The sequence below is a fragment of the Hippocampus comes genome, unplaced genomic scaffold, assembly GCF_001891065.2.
Source record: "Hippocampus comes isolate QL1 unplaced genomic scaffold, H_comes_QL1_v1.1 scaffold14, whole genome shotgun sequence".
NCBI lineage: Eukaryota > Metazoa > Chordata > Actinopteri > Syngnathiformes > Syngnathidae > Hippocampus > Hippocampus comes.
The window spans coordinates 1,733,256-1,751,588 of NW_017805839.1; the positions used below are offsets into that span (position 1 = coordinate 1,733,256).

At 42.5% G+C, this 18,333-nt stretch overlaps 2 long non-coding RNA genes across 2 annotated transcripts in view; one reads left to right on the forward strand and one right to left on the reverse strand.

Moving 5' to 3' along the window:
- Positions 1–17,671, reverse strand: part of LOC109526621 (uncharacterized) — a 34,997-nt gene extending 17,326 nt beyond the window's left edge. Inside the window, exons 1-2 of the long non-coding RNA XR_002170383.1 lie at positions 17,428–17,671; positions 16,081–16,136 (exon numbers count right to left, since the gene is read on the reverse strand). This is a non-coding gene — a long non-coding RNA (uncharacterized LOC109526621). The remainder of the gene's footprint in view (positions 1–16,080; positions 16,137–17,427) is intronic.
- LOC109526622 (uncharacterized) lies at positions 16,145–18,079 on the forward strand. Its single transcript, XR_002170384.1, has 2 exons — positions 16,145–17,488; positions 17,690–18,079. It is a non-coding gene; the product is annotated as an uncharacterized LOC109526622 (long non-coding RNA).
- Positions 18,080–18,333: the final 254 nt, after the last annotated feature.

Below are 18,333 nucleotides of genomic sequence, written 5' to 3' on the forward strand. Positions count from 1 at the left end.
CACTAAGAAAAGCGAAAATAATGCACCAAAACAAAAAATCAAGCGAGGAAATTACAAAATAAATTCTATGGGGGCGTTTGTGAACACACAACAAAGGAATGAATAACATGCTGACAACATAGCAGCCGGACAATGTGAAAGAAAGCTCGAAACACGTCGCTTTTGTTTTACTCGTTTTCGGCAGCGTCCCCAAGTAGCCAACGGAGCTTGAGGTCTTGGGTTGATTTTTAGACAAACAGATGATGTGAACTGGACTGAAAAAGAAACGCGTCACTTCAAAAAGAAATTGTAGCGTACAAAGACAAGACAGCAACTTGACTGGAAGTCACTGCCGACATTCGTGGGAGAAGTGACACAGAGCAAAGAAGCCGTGAACCATTCCTTCTCCCTGTGTTGTATTATTGTATTGTATTTGTAATTGTATGATTGTGTTGTATTATAGACAGGAACCGAGAATAACTGGCCAACATATTATGAAATAGTGAATAGAACGGAAACTGCTTATGTGATGCAATTATACATTCTATTCCCAACAATTTTCCGCCCACCAATCGACAGACATCGGAAAGCCCAGTTCCGCCCTGACACAGGTTTTCTTTCATCTCTGAAAGACGGGTGGCATTCTCTGCCATTGAGTCAATAAAACCCCCTGCTGATCGACCCGCGACCGCACACCCGCGCATACGCACGCACTTACGCACGCATGCCCTGATGAGCAACAGCCATAAGGGTCCCTAAGATGAACGAAACCGAAGAATAAAGTAGACACAAAAGTTTGTGGGTTTGTGAAAAGGAAGTCACTGCCGACATTAGTGGGAGACGTGACGCGGAGGCACGCACTTTTGCAGCGTCTTAACTATCGTAGCGCACGTGTACCGTTTTCAAACACTTCTCTCGGCCCTCCAGATTGCAATTCTTTGTCAGTGCTTCTCGTACATTTGGACTTGGCCTGAGTCAACCCACTAACTGCAAAATCCCCAGAGACCCAAAGAAGATATCTGACCACATTAAAAAAAAAAAAAAAAAAATGAAGCATACATTCTCCACTACTTGTAGAAATGTATGACAATGATACATACGCTAACATACAGCACATTGTACTTTATAAATCGCATCAGGCATTTCCCACCTTATAACTGCCATGAATAATTAAATCAGACAAAGAAGAAAGAATGCGCACTGAAATTGTTAATGAAAGCGACTTGCGGACCGAGCAGTGAAATGTAATGCTAATTGTTTCCAGTGATCCTTGTCAATGTACAGGTTCTGGTATTGCTCTGGTTCCCGTCAACTATCTATGACTACAATTAGATGGGAAAAGGTCATTTTTCATGCTCGGAAAGGCATTCTAATGAGCTGGTCGTCACCTATTTAACACGACTCTCCAGTCCACTAAAACAGACTTCCCATAGCCGGCAAGACAGCATGATTCACTCGAACCGGGAAAACTCAACGAGATGGTTTTGTTTTGTTGTCTTATGGAGGCGTGTTTAATGCCTGTGTACAGAGTAAATTTATCAAAAAAAAAAACACAATCGCGTTTTAAAGGTCAGGCCATAAAGTACAATATTGTCTGTCTTTACGGTGCCAAGAGCATTATTTAGAGTTAATGCCAACCTGAGCATTTTCACGTACCGGAACATTATTTTTTGGGGGGCGGTGGGGAAAAAAATGGCCACGATCTATCTACTGCATATGACACATGACACGAGTCGACTGTATTGAGAGCTGTCTGCTGCCTAAATTTCGTTTGCATTTGGATTTGCATTTTCAGTCTGGGGCGAGAGGGTGGAGATGCACCGGGCCAATGACATTGTCAGCTGACACCTCGAGTAGCGCACGGGCGCGGGGCTCGCTCTTCTCACAGTCGAGAACCGTGATCAAGTGAATCCTAATCACAGAGTTAATATGCCACAAATGTGTAAAATCAGATCCTTCTTTTCTGTGTTTCATGTTCCAACAGGAGCACATGTGATTTGGCATGCCTTCATAAAACACTAAGGCTTCCATCAGTCACCGATGATTGCAATGACGAACTAAAATCCCAAAACACAAAGGAACCGGCAGCGCGTTGCTTTCGCTGTCACATTTAACTAGCGAGAGTGACCTTAGCCTATACATGCTGAAGGAGGATGAATCACACTCAATTAGACAGAAATATTCCATCAGACATGCATTTCAGTGTTGATTAATCTTAAACCCCAACTCCTGTCTTTCCACTTTCAATTTAGATCGGCAAATTCCTTGCCGATAGTTTTGAATATGGGATGGAAGTGACAGAAGGCAGCTGCAGAGTCGGGCAGTCTGGTTTGTGTGTCAAGACCGGCCGAGTGGGACGGCGTTCGACTACCACTCGTCTCGCCCCGGATGGCACGCCGTGTTTACGCCGATCCCTCAGGCCATTTGTTTGCGGCACTTCCTTGGCCCACAGCACCATGCATAATGCACGAATGAAAATGTTAACAGTGGCAAATAAAATCGGCAAGGTGCCCCCACAAATCAGGGCAGTTTAGGAGCACATTTAATCATCCATGCGTTGGAGACAATGCGCAGCAATTAATTGTGGCATTTCAAAGAAGGCCCCATTTTCCCAGGATCCTTTAAGCTCCTCGCACATTTGCACTGGCACGTGCTGCAAGCCACTGGCGTGAGGTTGCGGGGGTGGGGGGGTGGCGGGTGGATCTTATTCTCCACTAAATCTATGTGCAGCTCTTTGAGACATCTCCACGTTTTGGCCCAATTATGTTTATCGTCGCATCAAGCAGATGACAAGGGAAGCCCCCCGAAGAGAGTTGCACAGAGTTACATCAACACAGCCCACCCAACAGGAGAAATGACAAAAAAAAACAAGCCTTGTTTGATGAGGGTCTCTCAAGTATACAGACGGAAAGAAGCACTACCAAGGCCTTGCATTTCTCTACGATGATCCAAGAGAAACAAGAGTGTCGTACGGTGGTGTCAGGAAAATAAATATTGTAGTCAAAGCACATGGATGAGTTCAAACAGAAAGTCAAATGCAGGCACCCCTTCCTATTTCCAAAAGGGGTAGAGAAACAACCGAGGTCACAGCCTTGACTGAATTGAGAACTATTGTCGAATTCAAGGGCGGCCCGGTGGTCCGGTGGTGAGCACGTCAACCTCTCAGTGCAGAGGTACCGGGTTCAATTCCAGCTCCGGCCTCCCTGTGTGGTGTTTGCATGTTCTCCCCGGGCCTGCGTGGGTTTTCTCCGGGTACTCCGGTTTCCTCCAGCATTCCAAAAACATGCATGGCAGGCTGAGTGTACACTCTAAATTTTCCCTAGGTGTGTGTGAGCGCGGATGTTTGTTCGCTTCTGTGTGCCATGCGATTGGCTGGCAACCGGTTCAGGGTGTCGCCCGCCTACTGCCCGAAGACGGCTGAGATAGGCTCCAGCACCCCCCTTGTGAGGATTACCGAATCGGAAAATGGATGGCTGCATGTGGAATTCAAAAGCGGAGACTGGCAACTGTCACTGGATGCAAGGACGGCATTTCGTGGCGATACAATCTGGAGTGCCTTTCAGCGCTTCCCGAACACTAGACACCCTAATCTAATGACGGGGAGGGGGATAGAATCTAGCCAGGCTTTTAGCCCAGTGCCGGCACGCCTCGTCCCACATCTGACTGCAGTCAAAAATCCACTTGTTATTTTTATTTCCACTATATCTTCCCTGAGGTGTACTCAGCGCGGCTTGAGTCATCATTGTTCAAGTCTTCAGAGTTGGAAACCACACACACACACACACACACACACACACACACACACACACACACACACACACACACACACACACACAAGCTGGTGGCAAGGTTATAGCCAGTCAGACAAGGGGGCACTCGTATTCTGTCAACCCCAGGGAAAACTCGCAGAGGGCTCCGGAGAGGAAAAACAGAGATGTGCCGTGTTGCTGACATGGCAGCCGTCACGTCACACTAAGCAGTGAGAGTGATGTGCACAGACAGCACTGAGATTTGTGTAATGCTGCTGTGGCTTCGAACCAAACAGTAAAGGCTTGGTGGATTACATGACCCACAATAGCCTTCTGAATATCTAAAAGGGAGCCCTAGAAAGTCCAAAGAAAAAGCACGTCTGTTCCACAACGATCACGCCAGCCTCGTCACAGTATCAAAATGAAACGATGTTTTGGTAAATATGGGAAAACATTTTTTGAGCCTTTCATGCACCCTGCAACCTGATAACATGATAAGCTGTCCACTGTAGTAACCGCTCTCCCTGAAAGGTTTAAACGAGTATTAAAGTCTATACTTCATGTCATGTGCATCGGAAATAATTGTTTTATGTCATTGACAAAGACAGACAGATGTCTCAGTCGCAAACGGTCCATGTTGAGAATGATCCTCAAACCTCGTAGTAAAATTTGTTGTTGCCGTTTCTTGAAAACCTTTCATGATTTGATTTGGACTTTTTGATTTGGTGATTTGTATGGGTAAACTTGTAGCGCGAAAAAAACGACGAAATCATGATTATCGCGTGATATTTATGATCTCGTAAATAAATCCATTGGTCACCAAAACATACGATTCAGGAACAGCAATATTTTCACTTTTTTTTTTCATGTGTTCAATGAATGACTGCAATTGTGCAACTTGAAATGTAACGCGATCGTCTGGACAATATTGTCCCAAAACTGTTCAGAAATGTGGAAAGTTTGCCAGGTAACATTGTCACTTGAGCCATTTGTCAAATTACTCCAGTGTAGGGCTGGAAAAACAATCAAACATCTCAGATGCAAAATTTCTGCCTCAAAAATTCGCTGGGACCATTTTTCCACACAGACATTTCCTGTAGACCGATGCCACCCACTTAGTGTAGAAAAATGTGGGTGCTACGATGGTGGAAATTCAGGGAGAAAACTTGAAACATGCAGACCATTTCAAGCTAAAAAAAATAAAAGTGAGCAAAGTCCCGTGTCCCTCCTGCAAAGCGGAGCTGGCATACCGCAATGACACGTCAACTACGATACGAACATTAAAAAAAATATATATATATATTCAACAGCATTTAAAACATCCACTGAGAAACAAGCCATGCCAACGCAAGCTAATGTAATGTTTGTCAACTTCGTGAATGTAATACATCCCAACGTTTTTTTTTTTTTGCACCACGGACCGGTTTCATGCGAAGACACGAAACTAATATAAACAAATGAATGAAAATACGACTCACCGTACACGGAATGTGGTTGTTGATCTAGCGAGAGCCTTGCACTTGCTCCTCTTCAACGAGCCAGTCTTAGCTCGTGTTCCATAGCACAACGTGTTGCAGGACGGGACCTTCTTGCCAGACTCCCCAAAAATTAACCATGGCTCAGTTTCACTGTTGCCACGTGTGCTTTAACTGTATTTGAGGGTAAACTTGATTATTTACAAAGTGACCGCACGGTTCTGCCGTACCATTTAAAGTGTTACGGCGCAGCAAAAGAAAACGACACAAGCTTTATGATCGTGGGGCGTGTTGCATTCGACAACTTCAATGATGAGTCAAGTGATCGTATTGGAATTTGGTTAGTTATTTAGTTAGCTCGGAAACTAAGTTTCGCACTATGAGGCGCACCTAAAAGCATTCAATTTTCTCAAAAGCCAACAGTGTGATGCACCTAATAGAAAGAGTGTAACTCTCTTTATAATCTCCATTGAGTTGTTTCCCTGTTCGTGTTCCTATGCCACCTAGTGGTGATTATTAGCAACAACCAATTGTAACCTAAAAGGGTTCTGCCCGAAACTAATTGACATGCGCATTCGCCAACACACACTCAAATATAAAACTACTTTGTGAGCTCTGCGCAGCCATGATGAAACGAAGATAATTCCAAAAGCATCCTGAACTACTGATTAAACGAAGGAAGAAGGAGACAAGCAAGACTTCTAAAGATATTTAGCCCCTTGTGGATGTGAGCCCACAAGGTTTGTGTGCCTTTTTGTTGAATCAATTGTCTTCATTAGTTTTGCCTTTCATTTATTGTTTAGTCATGCCATTTGTATTTATATCTTTCACGTCCGTGTTTGTGACCAGTTCTCATTGTTACATCGAAGTCTCAATATAAATAAAACGGTATTGTGTTGTATGGTATTCCCTTTAGCGTACCACCATCTACTGGATGCATAGCGCAACAGCAGCCATTATCGTACCTTCTATTCTATGTGCCTTCATGCGGTGCGCCCAATACAATTCAATGCTAAAAGAGCCAATTTGTCGATTAATCAGTGGGGTGATTGAAAGAATAATAAATATTCCAAAGTGACAATTTTCCATAAGAGTCAAGAAATGTCAATTCTTTTTCCCAACTTTTAGTTCCTTGGGGGGTCATAAAAACTTGCTGACGTATGTCATTGCAAAACTGTGTATCATCCCATCTTTCCAAGGACCACAGGTACAAAAATATGTCTGCAGCTAACATTTTCACGACGAGCGAAACCACGGGCTTTTAACAGCGCGTCCATATTTAATGGGCCCCATCAAGACAAAGCAAGCTTACAAAATAAGCAAAAGATGGCTAACGCAACATCCATGATAAATCAATGTCACTTTTATAGCGTCTAATAAGTTGATGCAAAGCCATTTTTCTTCCCGCCTATCGTTCAAACATTTAATGCTTATTTACAAGGAAATAACTAATAACATTCAGCGGCAATTTCAGTGTGGCATATCACGGTGAAATTTATTGTTTTGGAGTGTTTAAAAAGGTGATGACATGAATAACAAACTGTCAAAACTCCTTCATTTGCATGGACAGCCCATAACTCCAGATACCTTGCATTTGAAAAAAAAAACAGTTTTTTTTTTTTAAAAAAAAAAAATATTTTTTTTTTTTAAACAAAACGAGCCATAAAAGAGGCATTCAAAGTGAGTGATGGCAGAGAGTCCTCCACAAAGTCGCACCGCAGAGACAGCTTCAGCCCCCGATACAGATGCGCCCGAGATCAAGTGAGCCAATAAAAAGACATATATCCTACAGCTTTGACTTATTTATCCTATGTGGATGAGCTCAAGATGGAACATCTCGTATAAGAAAGCCGAATTAATTGTGATAAAAGGGCTAATCTAGAGGCGGCGCAACAAAAGCGAGCCAAACGCTTACATCCATATTTCCCCACAAATCATCTTTGCTTGTCAAATCTTTCCAGTGAAGTGTTCTCATTCAAAGTCTTTGGTTCCGTGAGTCTTTTGTGAAACATGCTCAAAGGGCCCGAACGGCCTGCGACGCCTCTCTGCAGAACCGCACTTGCGCTCGGGACGACGGTTAGACCAAGGCTGCGTGATTAAATGTGCCCCTTCAACCGCATTCGGAGGATTTTTGCATGAAAACTTTGTGACCGGGGGGCCCGTCCCAACTGTCCCAGTCACAAGAGGCCGTGTTGGCGTTGATTGCGAGGCTATGAGGAGTCTCTCCCCGGTGCCCTCTCAGCGCAACTCTAATTAATAGCCAATTCATCTTCTCTGATCTGAGCCAGCACACAGAGTAATATATCGTTAGTTTGGCAAGCGGGCTATTAAAGCGTAATAACCAAGTGCCAGCACTCGATTTGGAAGAGTAGCACATACTTAACCATGAGGTGGAAATAATGACTTTATTGGCGGATCCACCGTTACCAATGCTAGTAGCATTCACCGCAAGATGTCAAAAGGAGAGGTTTTTTTCTTACGACAAAATTCTTTTTCTTGATTTATCCATGCATTTGTTTATTTGTTTGTTTGTGTGTTTGTTTTAAAATAATCACGGCTGAGTGACAAAGCTTTGAAAAAAAAAAAAGGCAACGAGCGAGGAATGGATAAATATGTTCAATTCTCAATTTTTCGCTCCAACTTTACTTTAATCGTAGAACAGTTGACCATGTCCGAAGAGAAAATGGTGTCCTGACAAATTTAGAAACTACAATAAGAAAGTCACGTCCCGCTGAATTATAACGTCTTGAAACTTATAATTGCGTAACACAAAATACGCTAGTACTTTTGGCCTGCCACTAAAGAGAAACCTTTCTCACCTATTGTTCTTTTTGCTAGAACTAATGAAGTTTTTGTCTCTGCAGCTTAATGCGCTAATTGACTGTTTTTTTTTTAACTTTTTTTTTTTTTTTTGAGGACAGCCCAGATTGAAAAATAAGCGGCCCCTTAAAGACTGCACTCCCTTGCTCATTTCACTTGCTTCAAGTCCCTTATTAATTAAACTTTCACCAAGTCAGGATTTTTATTAAAAAGATAAAGGCTACAGTAATGCAAAAACAGAACTAGTCTATTGTCTTGGAAGTGGAAATGTCTATAAATAAAAAATGACTTTTAATACCATCATTTGCAGCAACAAGAGACGCCTGGGGATACGGACAGAAGATTTCAATGCCGCCACACTTAAAATCGGACATATTTAACTCATACTCTTTTGCTTGGGCTGAATAAATGTGTCAGGTTAATTTATTTCCGAATCCTAACTATTGTATTGTATTGTATTGTATTTACTGGACAGCATGCAGAGACTGAGGAGAGACTGAAATGTAAATATGTTTTCTATCCTTGTGTGTCTCGTCCTACATTCCGGCCACGGTGGCACAACCGAATTTTGGCGGCAATTTCATGACACAAACGCAATCAATGACTGAGTAATAGATACAACAATTAAATGTCAAATCGAAGAAGTGGGCAGAATGCAGCTCACTGTGAGGGAGTTAAAGTACCACTTCTTCGTACAACAATTACTTCGGTAAAACTACAAGGTGTGTTGCATTAAAACTACTCGGACAAGTTGAATTTATCCAAAAATAAAGATACTGAAAAACTGTAACCGTGTAAACGTAGTTTGTTGCCTGTGCTGTGTACTTAAACCTAAAATATTGCCATATTTTCCACACTATAAAGCGCAACTAAAAACATTCCATTTTCTCAAAATGGTGCGCCTTTTATATATATATATATATATGGATCAATATTCAGATTTTTTTGGACGTAGTATTTTAAAATATTCTGTAAGGTGCTTTTTGCAGTTGCAGTGGTTGTGAAAGTTCTACATAAAGCTGGACTGAATTGTATTGTACTCCTTTAGTGTAACTCCATCTAGTGGATGCATAATGTAACCGCAGCCGCTATTGTAGCTTCTCTTCCATGCATCTAATAATGTGGTGCGCCCGATACAAGAAAACAGTTTAAAAATAGGCCACTGATTGAAGATGCGCCTTACACTCCGAAGCGCCTTACAGTGCGAAAAATACGGTACTCCTCATGCGATGAATATGCATATGAAATACTTCTGATGGCTGCATTAGTCTGTCTGAGTGTCATATTTGAGATGAAACATGGTCCAAACGAGACAAACACTACAATTTGATGCATCCCGTTTTGCGAGGAACATACACATTCAAGTTGAATCCAATTTTCTTATTTCATAAGAAATGAACTTTTTGCTTATTCAAGGAGAAGCAATTCAGGCCTGTTCCCCCCACCCCCCCAAAAAAAGTTGTGTCCGTTTTCTGTTTTCTGCAAACGGGATGTCACTAATTTGCACTGGAATGCTGGGTGAATAGACAATTTGACTGGCTGAAAAGAACTTAATGATGTAACTCAAATGTGGGGGGACAGCTTCAAAGCATAGATTTTTCCAGACAAACATTACTGTTGACAACATTTTCCACCCAGTTTGCCATTTCTGTCAGACCGAAAATCTGGAATTAAGAGTAAAATGTTTCCGAGGTACGACAAACCGTGAACAAATCATGTCTCATTAGCATTTTCTCCTCAACTGGTGAGACAGCAACGACACGCTGTAAAGAAAATGCCACTTCGCAAGGAAGAATTCATAATTAAAAGGAAAACAGTATTGCTGCATGCATGAAAACAAATCTGATGGTCTTTTGAAATAAAATCACTTCAAGTCATTAAAAAAAAAAAAAAAAAACGTACACCGAGCACTGCGTGTTATGATGTGAATTTTGCTGTATTGGTCCTCTGAGCACATCGCATCTTATTCAAGCCTAATTTGTACCACTGCTTCTTCCTGTGAGCAAACCCCAGTCATCTTTAAACACGATTTAAAATGCAATTTAATTATCCACCAAATTGCGACCAAGTCTTTCCCCGTGCATCTTGGGGATCGGAGGGAGGGGGGGGGGGGGGGTTAACAGTTTTTAATTAGAGTTTGTGCATAAAAGAGAGCTCTTTGTGGCCTTTGGAACATGACATCCCAGAATGGCCGCCACTTTCAAAGAGTCATCACCCGAATGATTTCAAACTAAGAGAACCAAAGGGAAGGCAGTGGCCCTGGCATTGAGGGTCCAATAATCACAGTGGGGGTGGGGGCAGGATATGGCACGTTTAAATCATCCAAAACTTTTCTTTAATCATACTTTCGAAAATTGGCTCGGACCCTCAGCATGAGACAGCTACTCTGCCCCATAGCCGTTTATTGAGATTTATCAAGAGATCCCCTTTAAATATTTACATTGTCCCATGGTGCAGCAAGATTGTCCAAGAATGAGGGGATAAAAGCCAAGGAGGCGTGTTCAAGTTCTCCTAATCAATTTGCTAATTGCCGCAATAGGAGAGCGGGAAGGAGTCCCTTCTGGCAAATTGTATTCGAATAAACACTAAAAAATTTATTTTCTTCTTTTGCCAAGACTATTCCTGAAGTGCGACGGCACGCGAGAGCGGAGCTCAAACGGAGACCCACGAGTGGCTGCTGTGGCGATCGCAATCATTGAAGCAATTGAGGTCTCCAACCATAAAACAACCTCTCGGGAAAGACAACTTTGCACCGACGCGGGGAGCGAATGTGACTGAAAGAGCCGTTTCCTCTTCCAGACTTGGCATGAACAGACCTGGCAGCTATTGCGCAGTCACAAACATTAATGAGACTTGATGCATTAAAAACCGCTTCACAAAAGCAAACACCGCATCCTGCGAGACCCCAAAAGTTTTAATGAGGCTACCAAGATGACTTTTGGACTTGATGTCATGAGTCTTGGGGCATCTCCTGCCCCTCAGAGGGCAAGATGCCCAGACATTGTGCCAGATGTTTGGGCTGTTTGTTTGAGGCCCGCCTTGTGCCCTTTTGGCTGCAGTTAAAACTTCCTTTCCAATCCCAGGGACTGAGGACAACCCTGTACCTGTTTTGAAAACAGCCAACATACTCTTCAGGTTTGAGGCCAGAACCTGCTACATCTCCTTAATGCCACATTATCTACACAATCATTTTCTACCCTAACATCGGTAGCCGGCGGCACGATGTGAGGATCAAGGCAGATCAAAGTCAACGTAAAGCAAGAGGCAATAATGTGTGGTTATCAAGAGCCAATAGACAAGATCGGCGGTGCCCAAACTTTTTAGACCTAAGATCTACTTCTCGATCAACCAACCTCCCGCAATTGAACCCTTACCGCAAATACGCACATACGCACGCACTTGCACGCACATGCCATGATGAGCAACAGCCATAACGGCCCCTAAAATGAACGAAACAGAAAAATAAAGTAGAAGCAAAACTTGATGAGTTTGTTAAGAGGGAATCACTGCCTACCCTAGTGAGAGACATGATGCGGAGGCATGCGACGCACTTTTGCAGCCTGTTAACTTTCAACATCAAATCAAAGATTTTCTGCCATACTAAAAAATAAGTGTGCCACAATGTGTATTCTACTGCATTTGTGCAGATTCTTAACTCACATATAAAACTTGTTTCTCTAATTCCCAGTCTGTTTGCTCTTGGATCCTAGCACAATCCCACTGAGTAATCAAGCAAAAACAAAAACACACCCCAAAACCTGTTGCTGTGACATTTTGTTCCATCTCACCTCAACACACGCCGGTCACAATGGACTAGTCTGCAGGCAATCTGTGTTCAGATCACCATGGTGATGGCTCTCTGCCACCCAAGGCTCCCAGGAGGTGGTTGGAGAGTGAAGTGGGAGGGTGGCGATAGGGAAACGGCAAAGCAACAAAATAGGCAGCGACTAAAATGCAGACTGATAGAGAAAACGGTGATGAAGACAGTCGTCAAATCCATGAGTGCAGCTAAAGCAGTAAATCAGTCATAGTCACACCTGAGAGTGAGCACAAGCTACTCAAATGTTGCAGGGAATAACCTTTAGAAGGGGCAATTTTTTTTTTTAAATGAACAAAATGGTGGCCAAAGGTTTGTTAACATCTGTCTGAGGCGAATTCATTCTTCCTGGTATGAGATGGGGAAAATTATTTGAAACAGAGGTGGCGCCGCACTGCGGAAGACAAAAGGCAACTCCAACTGAACTACGCTAGCTCCAGTTTCATTTGCTTATGGCTTCTGTCAAAATGACAAAATGGCCGCCCTCTGAGACAGATTAAAAACAGGTGGATTCATATTCCACAAACACAATATTAGTACGCTTACCATGGTCACACGAGCGGGGCTGAATATAACATACGGTATTATTGTAAACTAAATTTGGTGGTTGGCTTTCCTTTTCAGTCAACAGACCTTCCCACTATAGCAGAAATCGAGCATTTTTGCTTGTATAACGTCAGGAATGCTGTGATATCAATCATTCAAAGTCTTTATGAAGGGATATTATGCGACATACAGTATGAGCTCAAATTAAAAAAAAAAAATCCACTGGCCTTCCAGCAAATAAGAGTCAATGGCAGTCTGAGTTTGTGATGTAACAGTCTATTTGTGATACATGGGTTCGACACTAAAAGCTTCAGGTTGATATTTAAGACCAGCGTAATGGGAAAGAGTAGAACTGTTCTTGTGATATTTCCATGGTCTTTACCGAATTTAGTGTCGATACAATGCTAAAGAAGAAATGTGTAGCGGTATTTTTTTTTTTTAACTAAGTCTATAAACACAGCTTGACATGTAGGGGGAAAACCACTCACTGTTCGAATTAGCGCGAGCATAAAAATCACCCCCTTTTAACTGTGGATTAAGATGAATGTGCCACCTCCGAGTTGATTACCACACGTGTACACGACAGTATTAGCAAACTTAGGGTAGAAAACACAGAGTGACAGAACATTGGACTGTGATCTTAAAAGGGTGTATAAATAAAGACGGCATTGGATTTCCATTAAAGCTGCACGGTTGAACAACTGCTGCAAAAGAGTGGCAATTTGTTAAATTAGTTAACTGGTCACGAGATCTTGCAATTCATCTTGCTGCTTGTTGCCGGACCACACCAAAAGTGCATAGAGCTCCTTTATGTTCAATCCTCAGACAAAAACGACCCCATTCGGATCTTTAATGTGGCTTCGAAATCCCACACGGTAGCTTTCTGTACTTAATATGTCCAAAAAATGGGTGTTTTAAAGCCCTGACTGCATGCCAGCTGGTGCATTTCGAGGGAGAAGGTAAGGGCATCTAACCTTAACCCAGTGTCTAAATACCCTCGCTTTCTCCTTGAACATCTATCCTTAACGGTGCTCTTCTGGTCCCAAAGTGGCCAGCTGGGAACGGTGCGTCTGTGCCGACGTCCCTTCTAACCTTGGACAGTGGAAGGATTACTCTGCATTTACACTCAATGCTCCGTCTTTCTTTAAGACTTATTAGGAATGATAATGAGCTAAGGAAGGGGCAGCATGTCCCTTTCTCAACTCTGTAAAATCTCTCTTGTGTTTCTCCCTCACTTGTTCTATTCCTCCTCCTCCTCCTCCCCTCCGGAACTAAATGTCTCCTCATTCTCAGACATTTTGAAAAAGGCCCACGACAAATGGACAAAAAGCCCATTTTCATCCGTGAACGGCACCGCGTAATCAATATTTATTTCATGTCCATATGCTGTTTGTGTGTGTGATTTGTTGATTTACCTTCAGAATTTCCCTTCAGTCGCCGATGAGGGTGAACACGCAGAATGCCATTCACCTTGAACCTCCATTTTATTGGATTTTTCTACCGACTGATCAAGCATGCAAAAGGGGGACATTTCCTCTGCACTAAAATACAAAACAATCGAGGTGATTAAAAACAAAACAAAAAAAAAAAGTGTGTATCCGTGTTGTTATGCCAGCACGGCTTGATGGCAGTATATTTTTTTTACAAGGCCAAACACGATGCTGGTGTGAATTTGTCGGCAAAATTATTACACAAAAGGGCAATTGATAAAGCTTATGAGCTGCGAAAGAAAACTAATGGCTCCTGAAGCCTGTCAAGCGGTGCCTGGGATTACTGATGCTTATTTGACATTACAAAAACAGGGGTCCGCTGCCAAGGTCAAACAGAGGCAGAATACACATGGGCTTAATTCTGCACACACCCTTGACAGATGCAGATGGGTGCTTATGAGACATGAGGCATCTCACTGACTGATCGGGCGACAGGAAATGTGTATGCGAGTGGCACAACAATTGCAATGAGAGTGTCCACAACAATGACAGTGTCCACAACTACAGACTTTTTTTTAATATATTTAAGATAGACAGAAAAACAAAAGCACCACACACGCATAAATAAATAGATAGATAGATAAATAGATAGATAGATAGATAGATAGATAGATAGATAGATAGATAGATAGATAGATAGATAGATAGATAGATAGATAGATAGATAGATATGAAATTAAAACTGCAAAAATAGCGAATATGGATCTTTGCTCTCTGAGCTCTGTAAATACACACCAACAGCCAGGCCAAATTAAGTCAGTATATTCAACACTTGTGATCAAAGTCAACAAAAGTCCAATTGGTGGATTATCCAGAGCAATTATGCTGCGATATCTTGTGTGATAAATTGTTGTTGTTTTTTTTTAACCCCCCCCCCTCCCCCATATCGACTCAGAAGATGGTTTGGGCAAACAAAAATGTTAAACCTGTTCAATATTTTTGAATCACAATTCCAGCTACTGAATGTGTGATCACTGAGTTCAGCCGAGCCAGGGACTCAGTGATTGTGACACAAAGAATAGTCATGAAGAAGCGAATGGAGGAGTAAGCGATCGCGTTGAGGGTTTCACCTCAATCTTTCTCCACAATACAAACGACAAGGAGAGAAGTTTGCAAACAAAATGTAGTTATGAAATGAGTTAAAAGTCGAACTAACTTCATGTATTTCTCTTCTTCTCTTACTGCAACTACTGTTTCGACGACTACTACCCACTGTAGCAACTTCTCTTTCTTCGTTGTATTTTCCAGCCGCTTGGATGCTCTGTGACACCATGCTGCCTCTCACAGGTCAGCCTTGAAACGACGACAAACATATGGTTTGGTTAAAGAAGCTCATCATTGTCGATGGAGACATCGCTATGTGTGTGTGGTGTGCCATGTTGGTCATTTCGTGCACACCACACACTATAGGAGCTGTAAACACGCCCATGCAAAGTGTTTTATCATCCTGTGTGGGGTCGCTCACGTTTTAAAAATCCGTTCAGATGGTCAAAATCAGTATGGGTGTACTCTGATTAAGTCGGGTCATCGACGGATGAGGGAAAGGGAGGCAGGGAGCGGTCAAAAGACAGGAAGGAAAATAAGGGGCAGTATGTTTGACAGATGGATATTGCTGTGTCACATCAATGCTAAAGAGAGATGAGAACCTGAGCCACTTGTCGTACAGTGAAGGCTGGAAGGTGTCCAGCTCAAGACAGACGTCCATGCAGCAAAAGACATGTGCCGTCACATTCCACGATGGAGCACTCAGCAACTAATCACCTTTTTTTTACAGGTGGGGGGGGCGGCAAAAGTGCATCGAACACACAACAGCACCACACGCATATTGTACTCGGCACTGTCACCTGCTGCTGGTCATTCCAGCCGGTGGGTGACCTCATGAAATCAAAGTCTCCACCAAAGTCAGTGGGCGAATGCTTGCACGCAATTCACACAAAATGCAACATGATTTCTTGCCGAAAAATGTGTTTTAAAGTGTTTAAAGTTTGTGTGAGAGTGTGTGTGTGTGTGTGTGTGTGTGTGTGTGTGTGTGTGTGTGTGTGTGTGTGTGTGTGTGCTCGCTCTGCCTGCATGAATGGATGCATCACAGCTGCTGCGTGATGGGGAAATATCACTCAAGTACGCACATTAGGAACAGTATAAAAAAAATGAAAGCACAAAAAGGGACATTGAAATAGTAAAATTGAAAAACGTTCATTGTTTACCTTGTGTTGTACTAGCTGTGGCATTTTAATAAAGATGATGGCTTTCCATGAATGATCTGTTTAACCAAAGACAGGAGGGGAAAGAGAGAGAGGGGGAAGGATAATTAATTACTTGTGTGAGCTATTGCATGAGAGAGACAATAAACCTGCCTGGTCGCCATGGATATGACATATTTGCTCTGAAAACAACACAATAATTAGCAAAGGAGGAAGATCCGGCGAGAATATGAAAGACCTGGGTTTAAAGTGCCAATCATCTATTCCTGTCCTCATCCTTGAGAATAGCAATAACCACAGGCAAGATGCCGGTTCGAGCAAATAGTGACCCTTTTTACAAAACAGGCGTATGAAATTAAATCGCACATGGTGGTGTTTTGTAGCGATCACTACTAAGCAAACAGGCAGGAGTTATGTACGCTGTTTTTAAACAGATTGTTTGTTCTTGAGGAGGTGGAAGTCATTAAACCTGCCTGTCAGGCACTGGGAGCAGGAATTTGCGCAAAATCGTATCAAGCATTTCAAATACAGCGTGTGCTGTGGTGCGTAAACATTCATGAAAAACACTCTGTTTCTCAGAAGTGTTTGCTCGTGATCTAATTGGCAATAAATGATGCAACGATCCCACTTATGCACAAGTGAATCATTAAACGACAAAAATTGTTTTCATGAAGAAAAAAAAACAGAATTACCACGTTTGTCAAGCTCTCGATATTAAATGCACTTACGTGGGCTAAAGAAGTTCTTCTATTTACAGTAAATGCAACTGTATGAGGGCTACTACTTGTTTAGGGTGAGTTTCACTCAGTTTTTATAAAAAAAGGATAATAATTAGAAAACATAAAAAAAAGTCGCACCCAAAGTACAAAACAAGACATCCAATATTCATGCCCTTGTGTTAACTTGCATTTCTAAAGCCCCTTTGAGTTGAAACTCACGTGGCAGAGAGCGAACAAAAACAAATCAAGTTGCAATAAGCGTCTTCGCTTGAGTGTGAGTCTTTTGACGCCGTTACAGCTTGGAAAGTTTTTCGTTTGGGATGAAAGCGTGTAAGTTTGAGGTGGAAGAGTGTTGGGGTGAAAAGAAAAAAAAAAAGCAAGGCAAGACAGCAGCCTCCACACGCGGTTCCAGTCGCCGCCGCTGTCGCCAAGCCGCTGGAAGTCCCGCTGGCCGGCTAAGCGAGCGGCTTCCCTCGGTCAAGCGTCTGGATGTGGTTGTCCCACACAGCCGCCCTCCCCACCCCTTCCCTCCTTTCCAAACTGTGCCCACTCGCGTGTCGCCTTCAGCGTGGACTTCCACTCAGAGGTGAAAACATGCAGAGAGGAGTTGGAGGAAAAGCCAAACTCTTACCTGTGTGGACTTTGTCGTCCTGCTGCCACTTGAAACTACAAGAGACCCTCGAGCCTCGACGGTGCGTGGCGCCTTTTCCGGAGTTGTCATATTATTATTATTATTTGCATAATCACTACTAGTGTTAATATTAGTGGGGTTGTTTTGACGTTTTATTGTGGAATTTTCGAATTTCCTTGAAAGCGAGTCGCTCGGAAGATGTGCCCTGGAGACCGACTCAAAGTGGGAAGAGGAGTCCTTAATTGAATTTGTCGCTTCAAAGGTGTGGCTTGGAAAAAGTGGCCTGGACTCTCCCTGACTCGGACGACCGGGTTGGTTCTCAACTCTTGCCACGCTGGGGTCGACATTTTCCATTGTCGCTGAGCCGTGACCCACTTTTGCGCTGTCGAAGTAACGAAGATGGAAACAAAAAAATGTTGACAAATGGCATTTCGCGTCATGTTTTCAAGCATAACTGCTAATGCTTATATTTTCCAAAGTGTATGTCTGAGCACATTATGATTAAGAAAAACTAAGATGAGCATGACAATTGCAAATGCAAAAAATATATATAGTGGCACTTTGGTTTCCTATGGTTCAGTTTGTTCTGTCACTAAATTCTAACTCAATTTTCTCGCCAAGAGTATCAAATCATTTTCCCCAATTGAATGAATTGAAATGTCATGAATCCATTCCAGACCCAGAAAAAGTTGTTTGCAAAAGAAAAATAGCACAATACATTCATCCATTATGTGAGCCGCTAATCCCTTAACTGGTTGCCCACCAATGCCAGGCACTGTATATTAAAATGCAAATATAATAGAATAATAAAAACATACAAACAAGAGAAAATAGAGGAATTAACTGTTTTTAGAAAGTCCGATTAAATCGTACACCTCACATATTGTGCAATGGTGACAGGGTTTT